This window comes from Sciurus carolinensis, chromosome 9, assembly GCF_902686445.1.
Source record: "Sciurus carolinensis chromosome 9, mSciCar1.2, whole genome shotgun sequence".
NCBI lineage: Eukaryota > Metazoa > Chordata > Mammalia > Rodentia > Sciuridae > Sciurus > Sciurus carolinensis.
Window position 1 is genome coordinate 114921309 of NC_062221.1, and position 26575 is coordinate 114947883.

The window sequence follows — 26575 nt, forward strand, 5'->3', positions numbered from 1 at the left end:
AAGTAATTATTATAGTGACTATATTTGGGCAAAATATTTTTAAAATTTTAAATCTCAATTTTTAATTTTTTATTATATATTTTTATTGGTGCATTATAATTATACACAATGTCAAGATCTGTTTTCTAGTGCATGCACACAATGTAATTTGTCCAATTTTCTTCCCTAACACCTTCCCTTTATAAACACCAATATCTGAGACATATCTCTCCTCACCATCTCTTTCTCTCTCCTATATTTATACTGTGAACAGTATATCCAATCTGAAATTACCAGAACACAGCTTCCATTTACCAGAAAGAAAGATGTGTTCTAGTACACACATGTGTGCACACACTTGCACAAACACACACACACACACATACACACACATTTTGCCTGTGGCTTTCAAGAACATGGCAGTAATTAGACACATTTGAAGTCATTACAGGGAAAGTATGTGTTCATCAGCTTTTCATCACTGCAGTTGAAAAACCTGACAAGAGCATCTTAGAGGAGGAAAAGTTTATTTGGGGTTCACAGTTTCAGAGGTTCAGTCCATGGTCAGCCAGTACCATTTCTTTTGGCTGAGGTGAGCAAACATTATGGCAGAAGGGCATGCCCGAGGAAAGCTTCTCAGCTCATGGCAGCTAGGAAGTAGAGAAAGAGGATCCAGGGACAACATATATTTCTCAAGGGCATGCCCCCAGTGACCTACTCCCTCTAGCCACAGCTCACCTTCCTAACTTAGTCCAAATTATTAAGCCATGAAGTGTATCAATTCACTGATGGAGGTTACAGCTATCATAATCTAACTGTTTCACTTCTCAACATTCTCCCATTGTCTAACACACAAGTCTTTTGGAGGACATTATATCTAAACTGTAACAAAGTGTAAGTGAGCAAGTTAAAGGATGAAGAATGGAAAATGCAGCTGAGTGTTCATTTCTACCCACCTCATGTTCCCTTCTGTTCCCTTCCTTGAAAAAGGAAGTATGACTAAGAGACAGGCATAATGAAAAAACTATTCAAGTCTTTTGGTCATTTTCAATCAATCAATTCTATACACTGTTGTTTTTATGGAAATTGTGTTACCATATAGTTTGGTGTAGTGCATATGATTGTAATGTTTCTAAATAGCTAAATTTAGCTATTTTAAAAATTGTGTGATTTGTTCTCTTGTATTTGGTTTTATTACCTCTTTAACCTTGGTTTATCTGGAAAACTGGAAGTCACAAACTGAAATTTTAGAAACAGTATCTGAAATCAACAGAACTAGGTGCTCCTGGGATCCCTTTTAGTTTCTCAATAGAAAAGTAGAAAACATGTAGGAATCTATTGCCAACCTGTTGCTATTGTCCAGGTGAAGAAACCTTCAGTTTTCCGGTGCATGAAGGAACTCCAGGAATAATTCTGTCTACATTATGACATTTTATTGAGGTAGGCTCTCCTAAGAAGGGGCCTTGTGCATGAGAGAACTCCAGGAATAATTCTGTCTACATTATAAGGTAGACTCTCCTAAAAAGGGACCTGTGCTTGTATATGCGGAAATATCTTTACTCCCATGTAGGACAGTGATTCTTACCTACATATGCACATCAGAGTCACCTAGAGAGCCTTTGCAAGGTGCTTATGCCCCAAACCCAGGCCTGGATACTCTCTTAATGGGTCTTGAGTAGGCCTTGGCATGTGTCTTTAGAACTCACCTTCATGATCCCAGTGGACTTTCTGAATCAGAAACAACCCTTCAGGGTTTCTTCTCACAGTCACGCTATGAACACTTCTTTTACTTGGAGGTCCCACTTTCAGGTAAACTACTCAGAGAGCCCATTTCTAAGAACAGTAACTTGCTGCTGTAGGAGGTTTGGTTGTAGACAAACAGCTCAACCTGCCTCACTTCTCATATTTTTACCTATGATTCATGCCTTATAAAAAATTTAGACCCTAAATGTCTTGTACATGTTTAGAAAATATCCCAAAGATATAAATGAGAATTTTTATAGTGTAAGTTATTGCTAACTCTCAATGGAAATTATTTAAATGATATAAATTAATATATCCTGTATGATTCTTTGAATAATTTAGAAAGTCATTTTCCAGAAGCAATGGTAATGAAAAAATAACAATTATTTCAAATTAATAAATAATAAAGAAATGTATACTGATTATAGTTATATAGCACCTATATATCTAGTGTCTAGTCTGCTAGATTTTAAGCAGTTTGAAGCTTATAAATATTTTAATTAAAAGTTAGTTCATCTCTCTGTATACCTAAAATAGCATAAGACAGCCTATATTCACATTAATATTTTATTTGTATTTTATATGTATAAAAATCAGTCTTTAATAAACATAAGAAAAAATCTTTTCCATATATATGTACATACATGTATAATTTTCTCACTATAATATATCTTATTGAAATTATTCTCTTACCTTATATAATCACCCAAAAATCTGATGATTGTTAACCCTAAGGGGCATATTTAGTTCTTGCAATGTTAGACTTGTCTGATGCATTTAACTTAGTGCTGTTTGAAATTCAGCTTCTGTGAGTCTGTCACCTCTTTCCTTTCTAATCTTTCATCCTTCCTGCTCTCTATTTCCTGTAGGGTCTGCTTTCTCTTATGAACATTTTATTGTTTATCTCGTTGGGTCCTTCTCCCCTAAATCTAAACACTGTTTCTAGGTGAGCAAATGGATTCCTATAATTTCAACTCTTACTAGTATGCTGATACTTCCTGCAATTACCTGAGCCACCTGTCCACTGACTTCTAGGTAGCTTCTAGTTTACCAGTATATCTCAAATCTCCAAGCCATATTCAGCATTTTCTTCTTATGTTTGTTCGTTTTATACCATCTATCTGAGTTGATGGCATCAGAATAAACCAGCATCCCATGCTGAAATTTGGGAGTTATTAATGACTCCGGCTTAAAACCTATTTACCCATATCTGACTCCTTCTACTATATCCTTCTAACTATTCCTTGAAACTTTCCTTGCTCTCCCTGTATAATCCCACTGCCCTGGACAGGACTCTCATCTGAACTATGATGCTTCAATGATAGTAGTTTCTTCTCTGTGCCCTGCTGTTTCTTTGTTTGGGTGCCTCCTCTCCATTTTCTAAACTTCTTAGCCTGGTTATGACTCTAATGTCTCTTCTGAACTACTAAAATCCCTCTTACTTTTTTCACCATCCCAAGTCTTACCTAAATAACCTGCACTATAGAAAAACCTTACAAAATTTCCAACACATACTCTGAAGGCACATCAACCATGCATAGCAGGAGTGGCAAATACAGTGTCAATGCCCAGAGCACCCAGTTTTGCATCTGTTAGAAAATACTGGTAAATCAATTAAACATTCTATTGTATTAAGTCCTTGTTTTGTTAAAATAGAATCAAATTATGTACAACCATAGAAACGAAATGATGTACCCCATCTGTGTACAATGAATCAAAATTCAGTCTGTAAAAAATAAAAAATAAATAAATAACTAAAAAAAATCAAAGCCACCAAGTGACACCATATAAGATTTGGCAAATAAGAAAGAAAAAATTATTTACCATACTGATTAAGGTGAACCCTGTGGTTTCTGATCTGGTCTTTTTTGGATTTTTCTCATTTCATTTTGGATCTGCCTCATATTCTATGTAATATTTCAATGACAATAGTTTCTTTTTTATGCTGTACTGTTTCTTCTCTATCTTTCCTGAAACTATTCCCTTTGAATGCTTTCTCATCACACTCAAACTTCGTGCTGGTTCCAATCCTAATTAATTCTTATCCTTTTTGTGGAATCAGCTGAGTTATCATCTTCTTCCTGATTCTAATAGAATAAAAAGACTCTAATACGTGCTCCTGTAATAACCTGTTCATATCTGTCAATGTATATCACTACTATACTCACTGATCTCACTTATCATTTTTCCACTTGTATATTTGTCTAACCCACTCACTAGGCACCTTGAAACACACTTTCATTATCCTTTGCAATATGGGAACAACTTGGATACTAACTGGCATATAACCAAGTGCTGTTTAAAAACAGTTAACTTAAAAATTATTAGAGAAAAATATAGGTATAGGAAAGAGAGGTATATGTCTTTTCTTAAAACAAAATTCAAAAACTCCTGATGTTCACTCTTCAACATGTTACAGTCCACCTGCAGGTGATGTAATTAATTTGTATAGCTAGGTTGCTGTGGGAATTTAACTTCTAGACTCTTTTGTAAAGCATAGACACACTAAATATATTATCCAAAGAAAATTATAAATTTAAAAAAATCATAACTGATTGAATAAAACAATTTTTAATTTGCTTCTAAGTATCTTAAGTTCTGTTTTTTTTGCCATGAATTATTTTCATATATCATACTTCAAAGCTACACGTTTTTATTTTTTTGCCCTTGCCCATGTTTAAAAAATACATAGTGACTTGATTTTTGCAGTGTAAATATCATTTATTCCTTTGTTTTTATTTGGTTGAGAAAGATCTAATAAAACTGTTTTAAGATACTTTTATAGCATAATTCGTGCTATTTTTCTGGTATTCTTGGCCATAAAAGGAGGATATAATTTTGCAGATGTGAAAGTACATATAAGATCTCTGTGTGCTCTAGAGAAATGTTGTATATTCACTCATATATCAATGTATTTTCAGTGTTCTCAGTGTCAATTTTTTTTCTAAGTTTTTCTGAATGTTTCCTTATCTGTATTTTATTTATTTACTTACTTATTTATTTATTCATTCATTCATTCTTTTTAGTTATATATGACAAAAGAATCCATTTTGATATAATTATACAAGCAAGGAATATATCTTATTCTATTTAGGACCCCTAATTCTTGTGGATGTACACAATGGTGAGATTCATTGTAGTGAATGCATATATGAACATAGGAAAGTTATGTCACATTCATTCCTCTTTCATTTTTCTATCCCAATTCCCTTCCCTAGTACTGAACTTCTTTTCTCCCCCGCCCCCCCACACACACCTTATTGTGGGTTAGCTTCCACATATCAGAGAAAACATTTGGCCTTTGTTTTTTGGGGTTTGGTTTATTTCACTTAGCATAATAGTCTCCAGATCCATCCATCTACTGGCAGTTGTCACAAAGTCCTTCTTTTTAATGACGGAGTAATTCTCCATTGTGTATATATCCACATTTTCTTTATCCATTCATCTGTTGAAAGGGACCTAGGCTGGATCCATAACTTAGCTTTTGTGAATTGTGCTGCTAATAACATTGATTTGGCAGCGTCACTGTAGTATGCTGATTTTAGATTATTTGTATATATACTGAGGGATGGGTGAAAGTGGAATTAGGAAAACCATCCCATTCACAATAGCCTCAAAAAAAAATACTTGGGAATCAATCTAACAAAATATGTGAAGGGCCTCTACAGTAAAATCTATAGAACACTAAAGAAAGAAATTAAGGAGAACTTGGAAGATGGAAAGATCTTCCATGTTCTTGGATATGCAGAATTAATATTGTCAAAATGGCCATACTACCAAAAGTGCTATACTGGGTCAATGCAATTTCCATCAAAATTCCAATGACATTCTTCATAGAAATATAAAAACAAAACAGTCATGAAATTCATTTAGAAAAATAAGAGGCCCAGAATAGCCAAAGCAATCCTTAGTGAGAAAAGTGAAGCAGGAGGCATCACAATACCAGACCTTAAATTATACTACAGAACTGTTGTAACAAAATAGCATGGTATTGGCGCCAAAACAGGCATTAACACCAATGGAACAGAATAGAAGACACAGAGACAAATCCACATAAATACAGTTATCTCATACTAGAGAAAGGCACCAAAAAAATATGTTGGAGAAAAGATACTTCCTTTAAATGGTGCTGGGAAAACTGGAAATCCATATGTAGTAGAATGCAATTTAACTCTATCTCTCACACTGCACAAAAGTCAACTCAAAGTGGATCAAAGACCTAGGAATTAGACCAGAAATCCTGCACATACTAGAAGAAGATGTGGGCCAACACTCCAACATATCAGGAACTGACTTCCTTAACAAGACTCCTTATCTGGATTTTGTAAAGCAAAGCAGAAATGATTCTTGAATAATATAAGGGAATTCCAAATTGTCTGAGTCTCAATTCTTGATCAGCAGGTGAGCTTGTATTTGTGTGTATGTGTGTGTGTGTGTGTGTGTGTGTGTGTGTTTATACACATTGTTCAGAAGGAAAATGAAGTCAGAAGGAAAAGGCTTCAGTTTCAAGATACAAATGTTCTATAATTTAATACAATAAAATGAGCTGTTGAGCAGGAACTTCCATATACAGGAACTCATTTTTTCATGAAATGTCTTTGAGAATCATAAGAGAACAATTTGAAATATTTCTACTTCATTCAGTGAAACATCAATAAATAGAATCAAGTCGTTTTCTCTTTAGTGCCTGAATATAACTACTAGACTTGGAACATGTTAAAATAAATTTTTTGTCTTAAAATATGAAACAATATGTGTACAGGCCAACTCATAGAGATGAATGGAAGGCTCTCCAAAAGTATAAAAAATTATGGGGAGAAAATAACCATGTAGCAAATAAAAATAGTACCCTGTTATCTTTGTCTCATGTTAACCAGGCAAACCAGTTTCATTTTTAGGAAAATGAAGAAGAAAAGTCTCGCCAAGGATATGACTGATTCCTGGTCTTAGTAAGTCTGCATTGTCATGTGTGGGAATACAGATAGGAATCATTTCTAAATTATGTTGCAGCTCAACTAATTCATCCACTAGTGTTTCTTGAGCTGTGTGCAGGCATAATGATTAGAAACAGAATTGACTCACCTTTATGCATATACATTTTGAGATATATATGTATAAGAATATGTTTCTAAATTTTACATTATGCATATGTTGCATGGTTATGTTTGTGAAAATATACATGCCAACTTCAGACTATTGCTTGTGTTTGGAGTTGGGTGGCAGGGAAATGGAATACAGTGGGTAGAACTTAAAGGTTAAAATGGTTATTCAGCATGTAGCTTACATTCTGGAAAGCAAACATATTTTAACAAATAATGCTTCTTATTTTTTGTTATAACCAAAACATTTTAGCAAACAAATATGTAACATGTTTGGCACTGATAATTCCTAAGAAAGATAATAAGTAGAATAAGAAAATGGAAAGGTTAGGAAGTAATACTAATTTAAATTGAGTGGCAAGGGAAGACTCTTGACCTCTGAGAAGACACTTGAATGAAGTGATGTAAGTGAGCTATGTTCTATTTTTTTTTTGTAAAGAAATATAGAAGAAGATAACTGAAGCAAACATGGAAAATTGGAAATACCAATTAAATCTATATTGGATACTTTGGAACTTATTTTATTATTTCTTCTATACTTTTGAATTTTAAAATATTTTAAAAATTGATTTTATAAAGCACAGATTTGCAATCAGTGGGACAAGGATTGGTATCTATAGGGTCCTTGAAGAAACCAGTTTAGCACTGACAACTTTAGGTGGGCCTTTCCTGGGAAATAAGCCTGGAGATGTGGATAGGTATTTAGTCAGTAAGTCTTTATGGACTGTTCAGAAGTTTGTTCTTCTTTCTAAAAGCAATGGGAAGTTGGTGAAGGATTTTATAGGGAGTAAGAGTGAGGTAATTGGATTTGCATTTTCATTCAAGAAATTTTAAAATAGCACCTACCATTTGCCAGGCTCTCTGCTAAGTATATATAGAGAGACTTGTGACAAAACTGGATCAGTCTTTCCACTTAATGAACTTGAAGTGCAAAGGTGAGTGATTTTTTTAATGTCATTTATAGATGAATTTACTAGCTAGACAATTTGAGATTTCTTTGCAATATTTGTGTGATATTTTTCCAAAATTGTGGCTCCTAATATTTCAGGGTAAAGAAGTCCTAGTTTAAGGACAGAACCATGTGGGACCTTTTAATTGCTAAAACAAAAAAACTAAAGCACCCCTTCCAAGTATCATTTGAGATACGAACTTTAGTAAACCAGTTTCTAAAAAAAAGATATAAAATGTAGTGTGAATGATTAGTAAAACTTTTATTTTGGAGGTGGTGCATGTTTCCTGCCAAGAAACTTGCTCTCAGTTGTTACTGCAGATGAAGTCATAAAGATTAACTGTTGGTGAGAATTTATGAGGATAATGGATGCTATCCAATTCATTTTTAGTTTAAATTTTTTGCAGTGCTAGGGATCAAACACAGGGCATCACACATCCTAGGCAAAATTACTACCACTGAGTGGCACCCCCAACCTGGATGCCATCCAATTGAAAAAAATTGATTTAGGGTCTTCTTCTGAGCAATTGCCTCTGACTTTGATATTTCTGATTGATTTGACATCATTGTCTTGACGTTTTGTCATTTTCCACAAAACTTAACTGATGTACTTCTCAGAGACAAATGAAGCCTATTGTTTTCTGTGGGTATTAATCAAACTTTGTTATTGATTCATTCTTTTTAGTTACATAGGAAATGGTGCAACCAAGTTATTCCAGTGTCTCAATTAATTTATTGTACCTAGGCATAAATTTGGTTGGCAACTTAAATTTTATGTAAGTAACCCAAATGTTAACTATGTATAATACCTTATCTTCATCCTGAAATAAGAAGTTACCCACAAATATCATGGACTTTTCTATCTTGGTCTTTGGCGCATCTAAAACTCAGTTTATCATACTATGAAAAAATATAATTTTATATAGACTATAACATGTATAGATGAATTCTGAAGAAGGGAAGAAAAGACCAGAAAGTATCTAATTCCTTATTTAATTGCCAGTTTGATAATTGCAGGAAGATGATTTATAAATTCTCTTTTATGCCCTTGTGGCTTTTATGGTCAAATAGTTAAGTGTTGTTACAACTAATCTAGAGTGCTAAATAAAAATGAAATTGTTTAAAAAAAACTGAATGAAGTATTGAGGAATAATATAAAAATCTAGAAGTAACTCTATGGGTTAATACTTACTGGAGTTTATCTTCCATTTTATACTACTAACTTTCTTTTCCAGTCATAAATTTCACTATTTATATTTTTAAATTATATGTTCCTAAACTAATATTGACATCTGTTTCAGGAGAATCATGGATAATATAAACAAGTAGCTGCATCATATATATTTTTAGACAAATAACAAAACATTGGTAGAATTGTATCAAGGATAACTTTTTTTATCCCCAAATTAGTAGTGATAAGGTGCTAATTTTAGAATGAGGGCACTTGATTTTCAATTCTTTTATTTGTTACTACATAGAATCAACCCAAGGAAAAAAAAAAAAGGATTGCATTTCTGATTTGGGAAGGCTCTTCTTCATTCTTTTAACTCAAATTTTGAGACAGTATAATAGAATAGAAAAAGAAATGGATTCAAAGTCTGAAAACTTAAGACTTGATAGCATCTTTCTCACTAACAATTAGGTGAAGTTCCATAAATGATTATTTAACCATTTGCCTTCATTTTTCTGATAATACCTATGTCAATAAGTAATTAGGGAATACTATCTTGAAACATTTTAAAACATTGTGGAATCATAAAGTGTTGAAATTATTATGTTAGTTGCTAAGGATTGGGAGACTTGACATCGTGCCCCAAGGAGTCTTGTGTTTTCTTCAGAGCATCAGTAAAATGGAGCAGGAGGAATATGACTTGACAGTGACCAGGGCCTGGACCAGACACTACCTTTTCCCCCTCCAGTCTTTGTGAGGTTAAGAAGTGACCAAGTCCTCTTAAGTGTGTGTGTGTATGTGTGTGTGTGTGTGTGTGTGTGTGTGTGTGTGTGTGTTTTGACCTATTAAATTGAAATAATATTTACTAGTTTTAACTAATAGATGTAAGTGACCCAGGATAGTGTTCAAAGCTAGATGAAACTCATATTAACTTCATTCTGGACCCGTCTCTTTAATCATTATGTGCTTAAAAATCAGATCTTTGCTTATAAGTTTTTTTCAGATGTTTTATAATTAAATGCAAGTGTTATAAAAAATGGAATGATGTACATTGTTATCCCATGTTACAGGAAATTCACATGACGACATGAAGGGGAATCTTGGGCTCAAATTTCCAAAATAACAGAATGAAGGTGATAGCTGATAGCCTTCAGGAAGTAGTGTAGACACTTTTTAAGTCTTTAGTCTTCCTAATTTTTGAAGTTCATTTAGAAACATAACCCACCCTTCACTTCCTTTCCCTACATTGTATTTTTTCATAGCTCTCAACACTATCAATGTTACATATTTGTTTAATTAAGTTTGTTAATTACTTAGGAAAGTATAAAAACTCTACTAAGAGCAATAAGTTTTTGTTTTGGACATAATGTTTTTGACATTTTCAATGAAAATTAACTGTTTTGTATTTTCCAAATTAAAAGCTGGCAAACATTTGATAATAAAATTTATGCATTTCATTAATTGCACCCAAGAGAAAATACATATCAAAAGGGTATGAGTATTTGTGTTTTTAGCAAATAATGTTAAATTTACTTTGTAGTGTATAAAATATAAATATAGCTAAAAATTACCCTTCCTGCATCTTTGTGATTTGAAAATACACCACACTTTGCCTGCATGGAGATTTTTACTCCAGGAAGGTATTGGACGTGACAATCTGACAATCTGTCTTTGGAATGCTGTCACTGCTATTCTCTGATCAGCTGACAAGACCTCAGCTGGGCCTCTACAAGTTGCTTAAGAACACTTCTAGAACCATCTTAATGGGCATGTTCCAACTGTCACTTGGAAAAAACTGATCACTTGAGATCAATCTGTACAGCAGGTCTTTTGGCAGAAAACCAGTCATATCACTGTGTCCAATAGAGCCTTTGTGGGAAAAAGGCCTTATCAAATTCCTTGGGCATGAAGTTATGTTGGAACCTTCTATTCACAACCCTGCTAACACCATAGAAGGAAGCTGCGGTTTTTGAAAGGTCAGAGTGGCTTGAATGATTTAGACTATATTTTGATTATTAGTTAGGAAATGAATATGGTTTTACAGTAACACTATTAAAGGTCTCATATATTTTGGTGAGAAGAATCTGTAGGTTATTAATTAAAACACAACTTCTTGATAAAAAAATATTAAAGAGACCAAAGTTAAGAGACTTAACAAGAACCCGAACCCTACCCTGGATGTGAATTTGAAGTGTAGAGTTAGGTTATTAAAATTGTCAAATATATAAGAGAAAATGGAGTGTCTGCAAGGCTAGGAGGAAAATATATTAATATTTCATAAACAATTTATGCTTTTAAAATCATTAATATGAGAAAATTTATTATTTTTAAATTAAGTTTTAATTTTTAACTGGTATTAATTCAACTATAGATTAAATAGAAAAATGTGTTTTGAAGTAAATATATACTATTGGTAGATGTTACTTGATTTGAATGTAAAGAGCTGAAAGATGAATCTCATAACTAAAACATTGGGAGAGTTTTCATGATCATTATTCCTAAAATGACAAAACTCAGCCTTGTGGAAAATCAAAATGAAACATGGTGTGGTTCTAAAATTACCCTTTACTCAAAATGTTACAAAATTCATCTTAATTCATTTATTTCTCTGGAAAATAAAATGGCTTATCTAGGCACTCTTCAAGTTCTTTACTCAGTTGACCTGCAAATAGTACTATGTTTTAAACTTTGATAAAATTAATTTGATTTAATAAGCCTGTTAAGCATAATACTTATATGTTCATTACAAAGAGCAGACTTATCTTGTCAGACGTGTACAGATATTTTGAATTTTGCTTGTTTCTGTGTACTTTTGGTAAAAATGCTAAGATTTAATTTTACTCCTGTTCTTTAAATGCTCTGAGCAACATTCCCTTTGTAGAATGCAAACTTGTTTTGACCTCTTATTCTGATGAAAGAACTGAAGTCTTTAGGAAGGAAAACTTGAATAGATGTACACAGTATTTTAAATTCTCTTGGTCAAACTACATTTTCCTAAAATGGGAGATTTTCAACATGTTTTTGGCAGCATGTAAATAAATGCTTTCTTCAGTGGAAGAGGAGAGTACTGAATGAGAGTTTCTAATTGATTTATATTAACCTGATTTATTTCTTCTTTGTCCTGCACTAACTCTTTGCAAAATTTTTCCTTCTACATTATGATAATTTTGCCTTCAATTGACAGTAATCTGCACAATGTATGTCACTTTGAAACTTGCAGATGTGTTTATTTACCATAATTTTGATTTTGGAGACAGCAAAAAGCTGAAATTTTCCTCTCTAGTCAAAGATCTTTGAGAACATAAAATACATAATGCATTAGATGTATGTATTTCAGTGCTTAGCTGTATTTGCTAGCATAAAACATAATTGTTTCCACCTACAATAGAGTATTATAAATTTATACAACTGTAAAATAAAGACTGCTGAACTACAATCATAGGTCTTCTTATAGAAAATATTAAACACATTTTATTCTTTACCTATTGCTGTTATTTCATAGAATATATTTCTTTGTAATTCATTCTGCAACATTTTGCTTAAACCATGGCACAAAAAAAAAAAAAAAAAACACGTCCCAACATTCTTTCTTAGTGATTTAAACAGAATTGAAAATTTTGAGTAATAAAATCCAGCAACTACATCTTATTATTAAACTGTGCTTTGTGTCCTTATAGATCCTCGGTCATCTAGTTGGGTACATTGCTCACTCTCTAGTTATTGACATCTTACATTTAAAAAACATTTTTATGCAATGTCTTTTTTATATCTGATATGACTTTTAAACTTACTACATTCATCCTTTGACATTCTGCAAAGGAGACATGAATTAATCATTGAGATTGTCCAGCAAGGGAAGATGCATCTGACTGACACAGTGATCTTCCAAAGTGGCACACACAAGCCGTTTCTAAGATTATAGCACAGGAAGATAGTCCCACAGCTATTGTGCTGCTGCTTGCTCAGCTCCTATTTTAGAATTCTTGGTCTTGATAGTGTGGCAGTGAAATCTAGGCTTAGGTGATGTTGATTCTGTTATTGCATTGTCTGAAAATGTAAAGGTTACTATCTGAATATAGCAAAACAGACTGAGACAAGGGTTATTATATGTCATTTGAAAGAATTTATAAGAAACAATTTATTAATTGTTACCAAAATTATATGTTGTTAGTTAAGCATCACAGTGATATATTTTTTTAAATGTACAAAGTCTAGTCAGGAAGCAATATTATTGCTTGGAATAGTACAGACCAATTCAGAATGGAGAAGCACATGTTACAGAACAAATGGTAGATTTTCTTTGTTTAAAATTGGCCCAGAAAACAGATTTTATGTGAAGGACTACTGTGTGGTTTCTTTCAGATCCAGCTACTTGTGTTTTTGCCAGTTTTGCAGAGCATTTGCTTTCCCCTTGACTGTCCCCCCTGCTCACTCTCATTGGTTTATATGCAGCTTATGACCAGAATCCTATCATTTGATTCTTTGTTGTCTCTTTTCATCAAGGAAAGGAGTTTTAAATGAGGTAGATAGAGTAAATGTTGATAACATGGATCATTCATTTGGACAAAAAGATGAAGTTTCATTCAGTGGATAGATAGAACTCACCAGAAACATTCGTGATTCCACTCCCTCCCCTTCTTTTCAGTCTTGGAAGTTACTAAGAATCAAATAACTTAATGCTGTGGAATGAGCATGAAACCAGGAGATGGAAATTTTACTCCAAGATTTGCCATGAACTTGCTAAGTGACTTCACTTGGCTTATCTGTAGAACAAAGCAGTTGGACCCATTGACTTTTAAATTATCTTCCAATTCTAAGACTTGTTCTGTTTAAATGAAGGGTACAAAATTTTCCTGACTGGAAGTCCCTGTGCCAGATCATATATCTATGCAATCCCTAAAATGTCAGATTTGGGTCACTTGGAGCCAAAATTTTATCATATCCACAAAATGAATTACAATTTTTGTACCTATATTTTTAATGATATAAAAAGATTGATTATTTTTGATCTGGAATTCTTTGTTTTTAATTTGGTTGGTCTTTAGGGTTTTTAAAATGAGTTTAGCAATATGATGCAATTTTCCTTTATGCTTTTCCCCTTTACCAACTGTCAGTCGTAAAGTTACTAAATTGGTAAATAGTTGTGAAAAACAAAATCCTAATCACTATGTTCATGTTCTACAGAGCACAAAAATGCTCAATCCACATATAATGCTTTTATTCTAAAGCTCATGTGCCCTTTGTCACTAGGTCACTAGGAGTGCTGTCAGCTTCATGTACATGCAAGGAGGGAACAGAGGAGGCTTGCCACAGTTATGGACTCCCAGCAAGTCAAACACTGACTCTTATGTTGGTGCTAACATTAAAGCAGTCCTGTGGTTCATTATTCTCTGTGTCATCTATTGTCTGTTTTTTTTACAGGGCATCCTTAGCAACTAACCAGAGAACACTTCATACACCTATAAAGGTAGGAAAAAGAAACTTTTTCTGACTACAAAATATGTCTGATTTGTTTAAACTCTTTCAGAATTTACCATTCCCTTGTTAGATGTAGATAGAATTGATGCTGCTTATTCTGAGTGAGTGTATTGTATCCACTTAATTAAACTTGAAATCATCCAACACATAGTATTGGTCAGTTTGAGTTTTTCTTGCATACTATAATAGTTTATGTTTTAATGTAGGCAGAATTTTCCTGTCCATATTTTTATATTACCTTCTCCATAATTTTATGATTGTTTGGTATATTATATATAATTTCTATATAAATCAGAAAGGGATATATATATATATATAAACTCTTAAGATTGCTATATATATATATATATATATATATATATAGTTAGAAACTGAGGATCGCTTGTTTACCATAGTTCATCTTTTTCTTGCTATTCTAAACCCATAATTTTTAAGGAAATAACTCAAATAACCATACATATAATTAACTGTCAATAATTTAACAACATAAACGCTAATTTGGAGGAATTTACTTCAGTATTTGCTGTACTTAAAAGTGCAGAAAATGTGGCCCTTTTTTTGGTAAGGGCGTATGTGAAGATAAATTTAGATTTTATAGTCTAGTAAATACTTCTCTGATAATAACTTAATTGTAGCTATTTCAAATCAAATTGTTTAATTGTGGTGAATCATATGCAAATTGTTCAGATGTAGGTCAGCCACCACTCCCACATTCTAGCACCTCTTTTCTAATTCAGGACAGACTGCTTCTTGCCTGAAAGAGGAGAATAGAACAGATTAGAGACATATGACTAAAACAAACCAACAGCAACACAAAAACTAATAGTGGGGCAGGAATCAGAAAATCCCTGGAAGATGACAATACAGGTGGCATTTATTTACATCTTAGTGGATGAACTCTTAAGATTGCTAGGTTTGTAGAAAATAGTTTTCTCTCTGTTCAGGACATTCATGGCTGTCTAATTGTGGCGCCTCCAGGATACTATTTGCTTATCTGTAAAGTACATGTAATAACATCATTCTTGTCTATTCATTGAACGTGAAATGAGAACCAAGTTGAAAAAAAATAAAAAGGACTGTAAAATGACTCCTTGAATCTGATATGGAAAGAACATGCTAATTTTTGTGATCTGGTTGAATGACAGAGGACTGGGCCCAGATCACTAGTGGGCAAGAACAACTTGAACCCTTTGGTGTGGTCAATTGAGGTGTATTTCAAGTGCAGAAGTCATAGAAGTTCTTCATTTTTCTTGCTTTTTTATTTTGGTTCTAGTCTATAGATCCTTTTGTGATGAAGTGTTGAATCATTTTCTGATGAACAGCCAAGGTTTCAGAATTCTATTTAATCTTTATATGTTGTCTGCTGTACTTTCAAAGAAAAAAATTATTTCCAGTTACTGATGCTTTGAAAAATGTTAAGTGGATTGCACAAATTCGTCATACTCGTTGCCTTTCATCTTTAGGTGACTATTACTGATGTTCTGGGTATATTGACAGAAAATATTTAACCTTGCTGCTTATTTGTGAAAACTATTTCTTTAGGCCTTAATTCTAATAAAATTAGAATTCTGCTTTGATGTAAGCATAGTTTTTTCTTCACTGATCCTTTTCATTGCAATTTGGTTGTACAAGAATTTCAGCATATCTGCAGATAGTTTATGATCTTTTATGTTTTCTAAAAATTAATTATTGGAATAAGAGACAAGTATTTTGTAATTCTTAGAGTGGAGAAATAGATGATAGATACTTTGTACTTCTTCCAGTATAAATATATTTGTTGATTAAATAATTTAAAATTGAAAAAAACAGTTATACTAAATAGAAAGTTTCCTTCTGCTACAGTTTTGGTTGCTTTCAGATCCCTTTTTCATATACACAGATATCAGTAACAATATGTGCACATAACACTTTCATGCTATATGAACAATTCTGTGAGTTTTACTATTTTAATTATAGATGTCCTCCTAAGTCAGCATATTATCCATTTCCTCCTTATTAAAGACTGGGTATTAGACAATCTTTTGGGTATATCATGATTTAGTTAATAGATCCTCTAAACTGCTCTTTTTAGAAAGTAGAACTTTAAAATAGAACAAAAGAGGCCTACCTTAATTACATTTTTGGCAGGCATACAAGAAGTATAATTACCCTGTGTACACTGAATCAAGAAATTAAAGAATGAAGAAAAAGTGTAACAGTAATGAGGCACAGAAAATAGTATTCATAAGTGCACAGCAATGGTCAGGGAAAGAACACTTACTAACACTGAAAGTGTTCCTGTGGTTGTGTTACAGGTATGTAAAACTACAAGTCAACCCATGTCTTCAAGATTCACCCCAAATGACACCTCCTTCCATAGCATTTAGGGACTCTTCCCTTATCACAGCTTTCTCTAGCACTTCAGGGAAAAAAAAATAAATCTTCTTGTCTTGTCATATATAAAAATTCATTTTGTATTTATCTTTTTTCTCACTAGGCTATTAACCCCTGGAGGGTAATGACTATGTATTATTCATCTCTGAAGCTAATATATGCAGATATGCAGAGCAAATATTTGTTCAATTAAATCGAATTGAAATGTGAGAGAAGGGAGTAATCAAGTAAAACTGTTAAATCTCACAAAAATTTTAGAAGGTGCCACTATCTGCTTTTCTGTTATTCCTGGAGTAAATCATAAACAATTCTCCAGATGGATTAGGCACAAATAATGCAATCTATGGGTTTTGATATATAATTGAAATAGAAGTTATTTTGAATTGAATTTTGATGATTCTTCCTGGTATTCATGCTGAAATTCATTCTCGAATATCATATTTACAAGCTAAGTATTCCAGAAAGATGTTTATAAATTTAGGAAAAACATTATTTGTATGTATTCAACTTGGATTTACATTATTGCATATGGACCTAAAGATAAAACCACTGTCACCTTTCATGTATTATATACATGAAAGACATTGTTATTATTTTTAATACTATAATAAAGTTGGCTCTGTGAGTTAAAATATCAATATTTATTTTAAAAAGACCTGTAATATATAAGTGAAGCAATTCTTTATGCAAATTCTGTCAGAATAAAGAATGTTTTTTCGGTACTTTGTGTAATGCAAATTGCTACTCATGCCATTTGAATCTCTGACATTATATCAACCAGCAAAAGTAGAGTTATTATTAGTTTGATTCATGCTTGAAAGAACCTCTGATTCCACTTTAGTCTGCACTGATTGGTGATGTAAATTTACAATATGGTGAACAGATATCCCAATTTTAGTTTCCTATATGGAAAAAATAAGAATTAAGGGGAATAAAAAATCTCTTGTGAAGCTCAATGTAATGCCTAGTGCATAATGACTTTTCTTCTCATCTAACTTGTACAAGTCACTGTCTCCAATGCTGACTTCATCTATTTTTTAACTGAGCAAGTCACTGAAAAAGAAGAAAGGAACTTGATCAGTCTTTCCTAAGACTGATTTAATTAATACCTTCCTTCCTTCCTTCCTTCTTTATTGTTATTATTTATTAGCTAATTACTGACCATTCCAATCTTAGAGTTTGAATCTTATCAGTTGAAATACATACCTTTTCAATACCTTTGTTTTCAATGCTCTGATCCTTATTGAATAAATAGGGACCACTGCCCCCTGGGTTATATTTTATATTCTGTCATGTTTAAGATTGACTTCCTTTTTTAGATCTATCCTGCTTTACTTTTTCACAGACTCACTTTTACCTCTTCTATTTCAATCCTTTGTTACACTACCACATATTTCACTGAATTTACTTACAGTTGCAAACATGTCTCTCTTCCCTAGTAGAATCTTAAGGTCAAAAATAATATCTTTAAACATTCTTTTGAAAGCCCATGAACTTAAAAGCAATTTGCAAGCATAGCATTGTTATGGTTTAGATATGAGGTATACTCCCCAAAAGTTTGTGTGTAGACAATGCAAGAATTTTCAGAGGTGAAATGATTGGGTTATAAGAGCCTTAACCTAATCAATGGTTAATCCAGGTATTTGTATTGACTGGGCAGTAATCTTTAAGCAGGTAGGGTGTGGATAGAGGAGGTAGGTTATGGAGACATGTCTTTGAGGTTTATATTTTGGTCCTGGTGAGTGAGCCCTCTCTCTGCTTCCTGGTTGTCAAGTCCTGAGCTGCTTTCCTCTGCAACACCCTTCTGCCATGACATTATGCCTCACATATAAATTTTTCTTCCTCTAACTGTTCTTTTTGGGTCTTTTGGTCATAGTGATGAAAAAGCTGACTAATATAAGTACAGAAAACTTTCTCAACTACTTTACCTATCTACAAACAAGGATATTTTCCACAGGATCAAAATAATAATAACAATAATGATAATAATAATAACAACAACAGAATCAGGTGAAATGAACTGAATTTTGTATCCTCTGCCCCAAAATTCATTTATTGAAGCCTTAATACCAATGTGATGGCATTTGGAGGAGGACCTTTCAGAGATGATCATGAGACTGAGGCCCTGGTGATGGGTTTGGTGTCCTTAGAAAAGGAGAAACCAGAGAGCTAAGTGTGTCTCTCCACAATGTGAGGACATACCAAGAATGCCATAATCTGCAACCAAGAAGAGAATCCTCACTGGGGAGTCTAATATGCTGGTATCTTGATCATGGATTTTATAACCTCCCAAACTGCAAGAAATAAGTTCATCTTGCTGAGGTCATCCAAGTTGTGCTATCATATTATGGTAGGCTGAGTTGATGGGAAATAACATTGATACATTGCTACTATCTGATACTCACATACTGCTCAAGTTTCATCAGTTGTCCAAATAAATTCCAATTAATGTACTTCACAGAGTAAGAATTTATTTCCAATTGAAGTTCCCTGTTTGGTATTCATATTTTGTTAGTCTTCGTTAGTGTAGAAAAGTTCCACAGACTTTCCTTGACTTGCATGACCTTGATATTTTTGAAGATTACATACCAATTATTTTATAAAATGGATTTAATTTGAATCTTATGCAGGGACCATATCTTATGCAAATTTGGATCCCAGCATGTAGGATAGTGTCTGGCATAAGATGGTAGTCAATAAGTGCTAATTAAGAAATGAATTTGTGAATGAAAATGTCTGCTGCAGAACAGACTCTGAATCACCCAGCTAATGATGATGATAGCATTTTAAAAATCACATATATTTAAGACAGAAAGAAAAAAATCCACCTCTAATATTAAGTCTCTATATCTTCTATCAGCAGTGAGGTCTTTCTTTAATCCATTTAGTGAGCATGTGCCTGCTGGCCAAAATAATGGTAGTTCTTTAGAGCAGTGCTCCTCAAAACATGGTGTATGAACTGCTTGCAGTTCAAACATGGCTTCTGGATCATTGTGACAAATGGAGAGAGACTGGAATAAGAAGTTAGAAAGTTTTTAAACATTTCGATAAAGTGATTTTTTGCTCAATCAAATACTTCTCCATAATTCTCTATAATTATTGGTCGATAATTATGAAAATTTTAAAAATATCATAACATCACAGTTTGTAATCATTCTCCATGGCTTCAGGGTGATGAAAGTAGAGTGGTAGAAATAGGAGTTAGGTCATATGGGACTTGGCTTGGGTAGGATATGTCTAGATTATGAAGTAGAGAAATGAAAAACTTACACATAATAAAATGTAAGTGTGTGTGTGTGTGTGTGTGTACATGTGTGCTCTCATGTGTGCACTTGTGTTGGTACTGGCAAATGTGTCACTGCAGTTGTGTTTAAGGTTTTCTATGCATGTATATTTACATGTCTATTCACATATGCTCTGTGTATGTGTAGATACATATGTGCATATGTGTTCACATGTGCACATGTGTACCAGTGTATGTGGCAGTGTTTCCAGGAATGTCCCTGGTCAGCTTATAGAACTGGATAAGCCTGTTCTTACCTTCAAGTTTCTTAACTACGAAATAAGGGTCCTAGACTAAGTGCTTATCTTATTTCTTTCCTCTCTGATGTTTCTGAGGGTATCTAGGAAACCTCTCAGGTCTAAAATCAATGTATCTTCCATTTCTTCCCCAGGAGCCTCAAGTGACAATGGAACTCATGATTTCAATACAGAGTGATCTTGAGTCCTCCTACTTTGACTTAATTTCATCCCAAAACATTGGTTCTAGTAGCACTCCCCTCTATAGAATATTTCCTCATTCTTTCTTCCCTTTTAGAATGCATTCTCTCCATGAACCAGAAGAAACCTGGAATTTCAAATTTGGCAGAACACTAATGAACTGCTGTGACCAAGACAGTGACCACTGATACTATTACCATGTCTAGGTGACAGTCTGTGCACAGCTTTCCAAATATTTAAGTCAAGGGGGAACAGACAAACGTAGAAAATGAAAAAGAATGAGAGAAAGATGAGAATGAGCATAATAATGGGAAAAAAAACTGAAAGGAGGGAAATATATTATTGCTATAAATTTAATTTATATTAGCAGCCTTCAAGTTCAACATTGAGCTCAATTCAAAATATATTTATTAAACAACCATCATAATAATACTTGGCTCAGAAGATAAATACAAGAATAAAACATGAGAACTTGCTCTAGAAAGATCTTAGTGTTTGGGTAAGATAAAAGCAACCGTGATTATGATGTGGTCGAATGAGCTATTTACTGGAATATTCACAGAGGAAAGAAGACAGACCAGCCTCCAAGCCTTCTTGGGGCAAAAATGATGCCCACAAGGGTTTCTGATGCAACTTGAAAATCAGAGTTCAATCTAGGGGTTGCACATTGTGGGCACCTAATAAATATTTATTGTATAAAAGAACAATTTAATTTTAGAGTTAACTGACTAAAAATGACTCAAGGAAAAGGAACTAAGCAGAGATGTGGAAGCATAAACCAGCCTGGTGAATTGGAGTGGGGAAAGGAACAGATCTATGGTTCTTGGTGGTGGAGTAGAAATTGTGTGATAGGGGAGGCAAGTTGAGAATAGAAACAAAAGCTGAAGACAGGTAATTGAGATCTGCCTCAGCAATATTGAGACTCTTGGCTTTATCTACAGGTAACAGGAATATGACATTGTAGTTTTCATTGTAGTTTGATTGTAGGTGACTGGCTTCTGGGGAGGCGGGACAGACATGGTGATACTAATTCAGATGCTATTTCACCAACCTTGGCAAGAAAGATGAAGACTTAACGTAGAACAATGAAGGACTGGTGGAAGACTAGGGAGAGGTATTGGTGAATGATTGACAAATCATTTGAAAAATCCAATTGGGGAACTTCTCAGAATTACTGAATAGTCAAGGGGGAGAGGTAAATTGAGTGTGAAGGGAAAGGGTGAATGCTTAAATAAGCCTTCCATTTTTTGTGTTCCCAGGTGGATGATACACTAAGTGAAGCTAAGGTACATGGGAGAACAAGTAACTATTTGGAAGTAGGCAGAAACATAAAAAGGAACCAGGTTTTCATCACTAAATTTGAGATTCCTTTTGAGGAAGAGAAAAGGTCAAAACTTGAGAAAAGTCTTATGTGCTTTTGTATGTATGTATATACAGCAAGAGTTCTCTGTGCCAGTCTGGTCTGCACAGACTCATGTAAAAGCTTCACTCTCTCATTAACTTATTGCTGTCAAATTAATTTATTGCTTGAATATGTCATTTGAAACTCCAGTAATTCATTCCGTATTTCAAAATGTACCACAAATAGAGAAGAATGCTGTAGCTTAAAACTGGTTCCAGACTTGTGAAAACATCATGTCTATACTACCAAAGCATGTAGGAAAACTGCCAATTACATGCCCTAACCTGCTTCGGTTTCAATTACCTGGATTATCGAGGCAGAAACCACCTTTGTGCCTGATTTATCCTTGTAATTGTCTTAGTCTTCTGCTTTGCCTTGCTTTGGGCATATTTCTCTGTTCTACTATTATTAGAAAGGAAAATTCACTTCCTTTTTTGGTGCTTCCAGGAAAAAAAGAACTAACATTTTATAAGCCTCTATATTTAGAGAGTAGTTTGCTGAGCAAAGGGAAAATGGTAGCCAGAATTCACCGTGCTGTCTGTGTGACAGGTTGGTTACCTCTTACTCCTTTCTTACAACAAACCTCAATGATTCAATCCTTCCAGTAATTCAATCCTTTGAGCATCTCTTGATACAAAATGTGCAAAGGGACCAAATATACTATTGAACTCTTCATATGTGTTAGTAGGTGTTGTAAATAGGGGAAGTCTTCAGCCAATTCAAGCACCTGTAGAGAAACTCAAATTTGATTAGTGTCAGCAGAAAGAGAAGATTTACCTATCCATCCTCCCACACTCTCAGATTTTCCATATTACAATCCCAAATCTAAGGGTTTCAACCAGATGGAGACCTTAACAGCATAGTCATCATTATATCCTAAAACTTAACCCTAAATAACTTACTAATCTTTTCAAATCGGTTAACAGAAAATGCAGAATGTTAAGATAGTGCATGAATAAATTATGATTACCTCACTTTACCTTTTTGGGTCATCTTTTGTGAAAGAGGTTGACAAAATTTATGTGATGTCACTCCTTTTCCCCTGTAGAGTCAGTGAAAGTAGATGTCAAATTTTAGAAATCCATTTCATTTAAACACCTAAACTGTATAGCATCCAAAATAAGTATTTTTAAATTCAGAAACATTTAACAGGCAAAATTCTTACAGTGTTTAAGTAGCCGTATCATTTGTTTCCATTTATTAGTGTGTTTATTCCTGTAATCAACGTGTTTTGATCTTGCAGTGTATATTAGATATTGTACTGGTCTTTGAAGACTCAGTAATCATAAGTCACATAATCTATTCTCAGAGGGATGTGCACAGATCAAATAACACAGAGTATCATATTTCTAACTTGGGACAAAAAGCTTTGGTTATGGCTTCCAGAGAATGAGATATGAAGGAGAGATTTCAAGAGTCAGGCAGAATGACTAAGTGGATAAGGTGCTTTCAGGCATCACAAATAATGATTGCAAGGAAAATACATATGAGGAACAATAATATTGTGAGTTTAGAATGTAGAGGGCAAGTGAAGGAAGGAAGATAAATAAACGTGTGCCACATCACAAGAGCTTTGCAGGCAATGCTAATAACTTTGAACCAGATTTTAAAGACAGGGCAGAACAAATGAATAAATTTAAGGATTAGCATGAGTTGACCAGATTTACATTTCAGAATGCACTCTGCAAGTTTTTGCAACTGAGAAAACTATGTAAATTGTTCAAACAGGAAAGGTCAAAGAAGAGGAGAGTGATCCAAGTAGAGGAGAATGAGAAGATACAGCTGAGAAGGTCAAGCAAGATATATTTTAGATAACAAATTGACAGGACTTCACCACTCATATGTGGAAAGTTAGCATAAGCTGGAAATCTTGGATAGCTCCCAAAGGTTTGCAAGAAAGCCTGAGTAGATGGAGGTGTGATTAAATGGCTACAAGAACAGGTTTGGGGGAATATCATGATGATTTCAACTATGAACATGTTGAGCAGTTGATGTGTCTTGGCTATGTTCATGTAGTTATTTAAGCAGACTATGGGAAAGACAAATCTGGGGTAGAAGTAGCAATTGGATGTAATCAGTATAAAAATGTAGGTGCAAGTTAATTCATTGATGTAAATGGGGTAGTGTAACAATATGTTTAAGGCAGGGAGTGAACAGAACTTGAAACCCTAGTAATTATGTAGCTTATATAAAATTATAAACACAAGACTGATATGATCAAAGTCTCACTCCTAATCTTAATATTTTTGAATATCAACCTGAAATGATTTCTTCTATATATGCCTGGTATTTTGAAAAACAAGGAAAGATTTAGGAAAAAAGCTTTCTAAAATAAAAGAGCACCAAAACATTAATATTTTTGTACTTCTGTAAATCTTATCTTTAAAAAAAAATGCACTTTATATTTTGACTCAAAATGTTCAACCAGTACTGTTCAAAATGAGCACAATAACATTATCAAAGATGTCTCAGTACTCAGGATCCCACTTTTTCCAATAAGATTTTTAATTTTTATTTTCATACAATTTTGTAGTGCTCAAGTCACTTGAAGAACAACCTTCTCAAAGTGTGAAGTTTTCAGTGATCTCACTGAAGCACAGCAAGACTCATCAGAAAGAATATCCATGATGTAAAAAATGAATGGGAGTAAAAAGAAATCAAATATTTGGCCTTAATAACATATTCCTTAACTCCTTTTGTGTTTTATGCCGCCTACATATGAATTAGCATAATTGAGAAAAGAAGTGATTTCATTCTCCACACTGGAAACAAAGTTCAGTTAAATGATCACAGAAGAAAACAGTCTAACATGACTGTTTTCCCCCTCTTTGAGAGTTTAATAGATTTTAGGCAGTTATTAAATATTATAAAATGTATTTTAGGCCAATATTTTAGCTAAGCAAATATTTGATTTTTAATTAGACACATAAGCATTAGTAAGTTCTCTGTGTAATCAATGTTAGTAAAGAATGATGAGGTTGAATTTCACAAAGATGAGTCAATTTCTTAGCCTTGAATCTTTTGAGGATTTGTTATTACTCAAGTTTTACTATATTTCATCTTGGTCATGAAATTATCTAAACAAATCTATGAACTTTTATCAAAACTGGAGAAAATAAACAAATTACTTAATTTGATTAATCACTTTTTTTCTAATTTATGCTGTCAGTAAAGGTACATCTCATTTTCATCATGGCATAACTCATTTTAAAACTCTTAGGTTAAGCCATATCCCCGTCATGATAAGCAGATCATGGTCTTTATCTTTTGTAGCATTTATGGTCCTATTCAAACATTACATTTAAAAAAAATCGTCTAACAAACAAAAGGAATATATGATCATTTAAAGTAATTTGAGCATCAGTTATTATTCATGAGCATATTGGTTGGGTGAAATACTACCCAGTCCTCACCTCTGATTCCCCTTTATGGCCCATCACTCTTTTCTTTTTGGGTTGGTATTTCCTTGACCAAGGAGCCAGCCACATATAGCTCCAGTCTATGTGGTCAAGAATTGTCAAGTGCATTTGGAATTCCTCCAAGAGATAACTTTAAAAAAAACTCTTGAAATTTTTAAAACACTAAAACCTAAAATGAACTCCCTTCCTAACTTTTAAACCTTCACAGGTTATTTTTGTGGAAGGTGGGACAGTGTGCTTGTTTGAATTCATATTTATAATTACAAAGAAATATGTCATCCTAGACTGGTATTTTTATGAGTTTCTTGATGCAACATTTAATTAAAAGGAAACTTTACTTATTTTAATATTGCTCTAATTTACTTTTGGCAAGGAGCTATATCCTATTTTTATAGAATATTTTTTAAATTTAGTGTCTAAAAACAAACCACTCCTTAAATTCAATTACCAATTGTGTCTTTCCAGTTTAGAATTACATGAGCAAATTTTTTTAAGTTTATAGTTTAGTTAACAAGAACATATTAGAATATAAATCCTTTTCTTATCTCAGGTTTAAAATTAGGAATTTGTGTAGTCATGAAGGAAAATATAAATTTTGAGAACACTTTTAACAATAACTTGCATTAAGTAAATATTCTTTTTGTAAAGCCTCAACCTTTTCTTTATAGACAAATGAATCAGTATCATATAAAACATTTATATTTTTTTTTGTAGTTTTGTATTCTGGTTATGTTACCATGAGAAATTTGTAGAAATTCCAAGTTCACCTTTCTCTCCAATATTGAAAACTCCCTTGATGTTTAATATCCACTATCAGCATAAATTTTTGCAATTTTTCTTTTTAAAGTAGATTTCTTTCACCTATACTAGTTGGTGGGTAAATCTTTATAGATATTTGACACCACTTTTGCAACAGTTTCTTGCTTCCCGTCTTTCCACTTAAACTTCTAACCTGCTACTGCCATGATGCTATCCCCAAAGTGCACTTGTGGATGCTGTGTGCAGAGATCAATGATGCCTGGTTATCCACAAAATAAATTCTAAGTTCTTGGTCTGGAGCACTTTCTCCTTTGTAGCCTGGTCACAATTTCCTTTCTCTGTGCTAAATTTCTCAATTCTTAATCATACACCCAATATTTGTGTCAAACTGGCATAGTTTTCAGTCCCTTTCTCCTATAACTTTTTTCTCCTGTTTCTACAAATTGAAATCCTACTTATGGTTTCATATTTGGTAAGTATTCC

General features: G+C 33.3%; 1 long non-coding RNA gene across 7 annotated transcripts in view; it reads left to right on the forward strand.

Moving 5' to 3' along the window:
* LOC124992650 (uncharacterized) overlaps nt 1-26575 on the forward strand; it is a 461214-nt gene that overhangs the window by 235142 nt on the left and 199497 nt on the right. For all 7 annotated transcript variants that reach the window (XR_007110158.1, XR_007110157.1, XR_007110159.1 and 4 more), the window contains one exon: nt 14363-14408. This is a non-coding gene — a long non-coding RNA (uncharacterized LOC124992650). The remainder of the gene's footprint in view (nt 1-14362; nt 14409-26575) is intronic.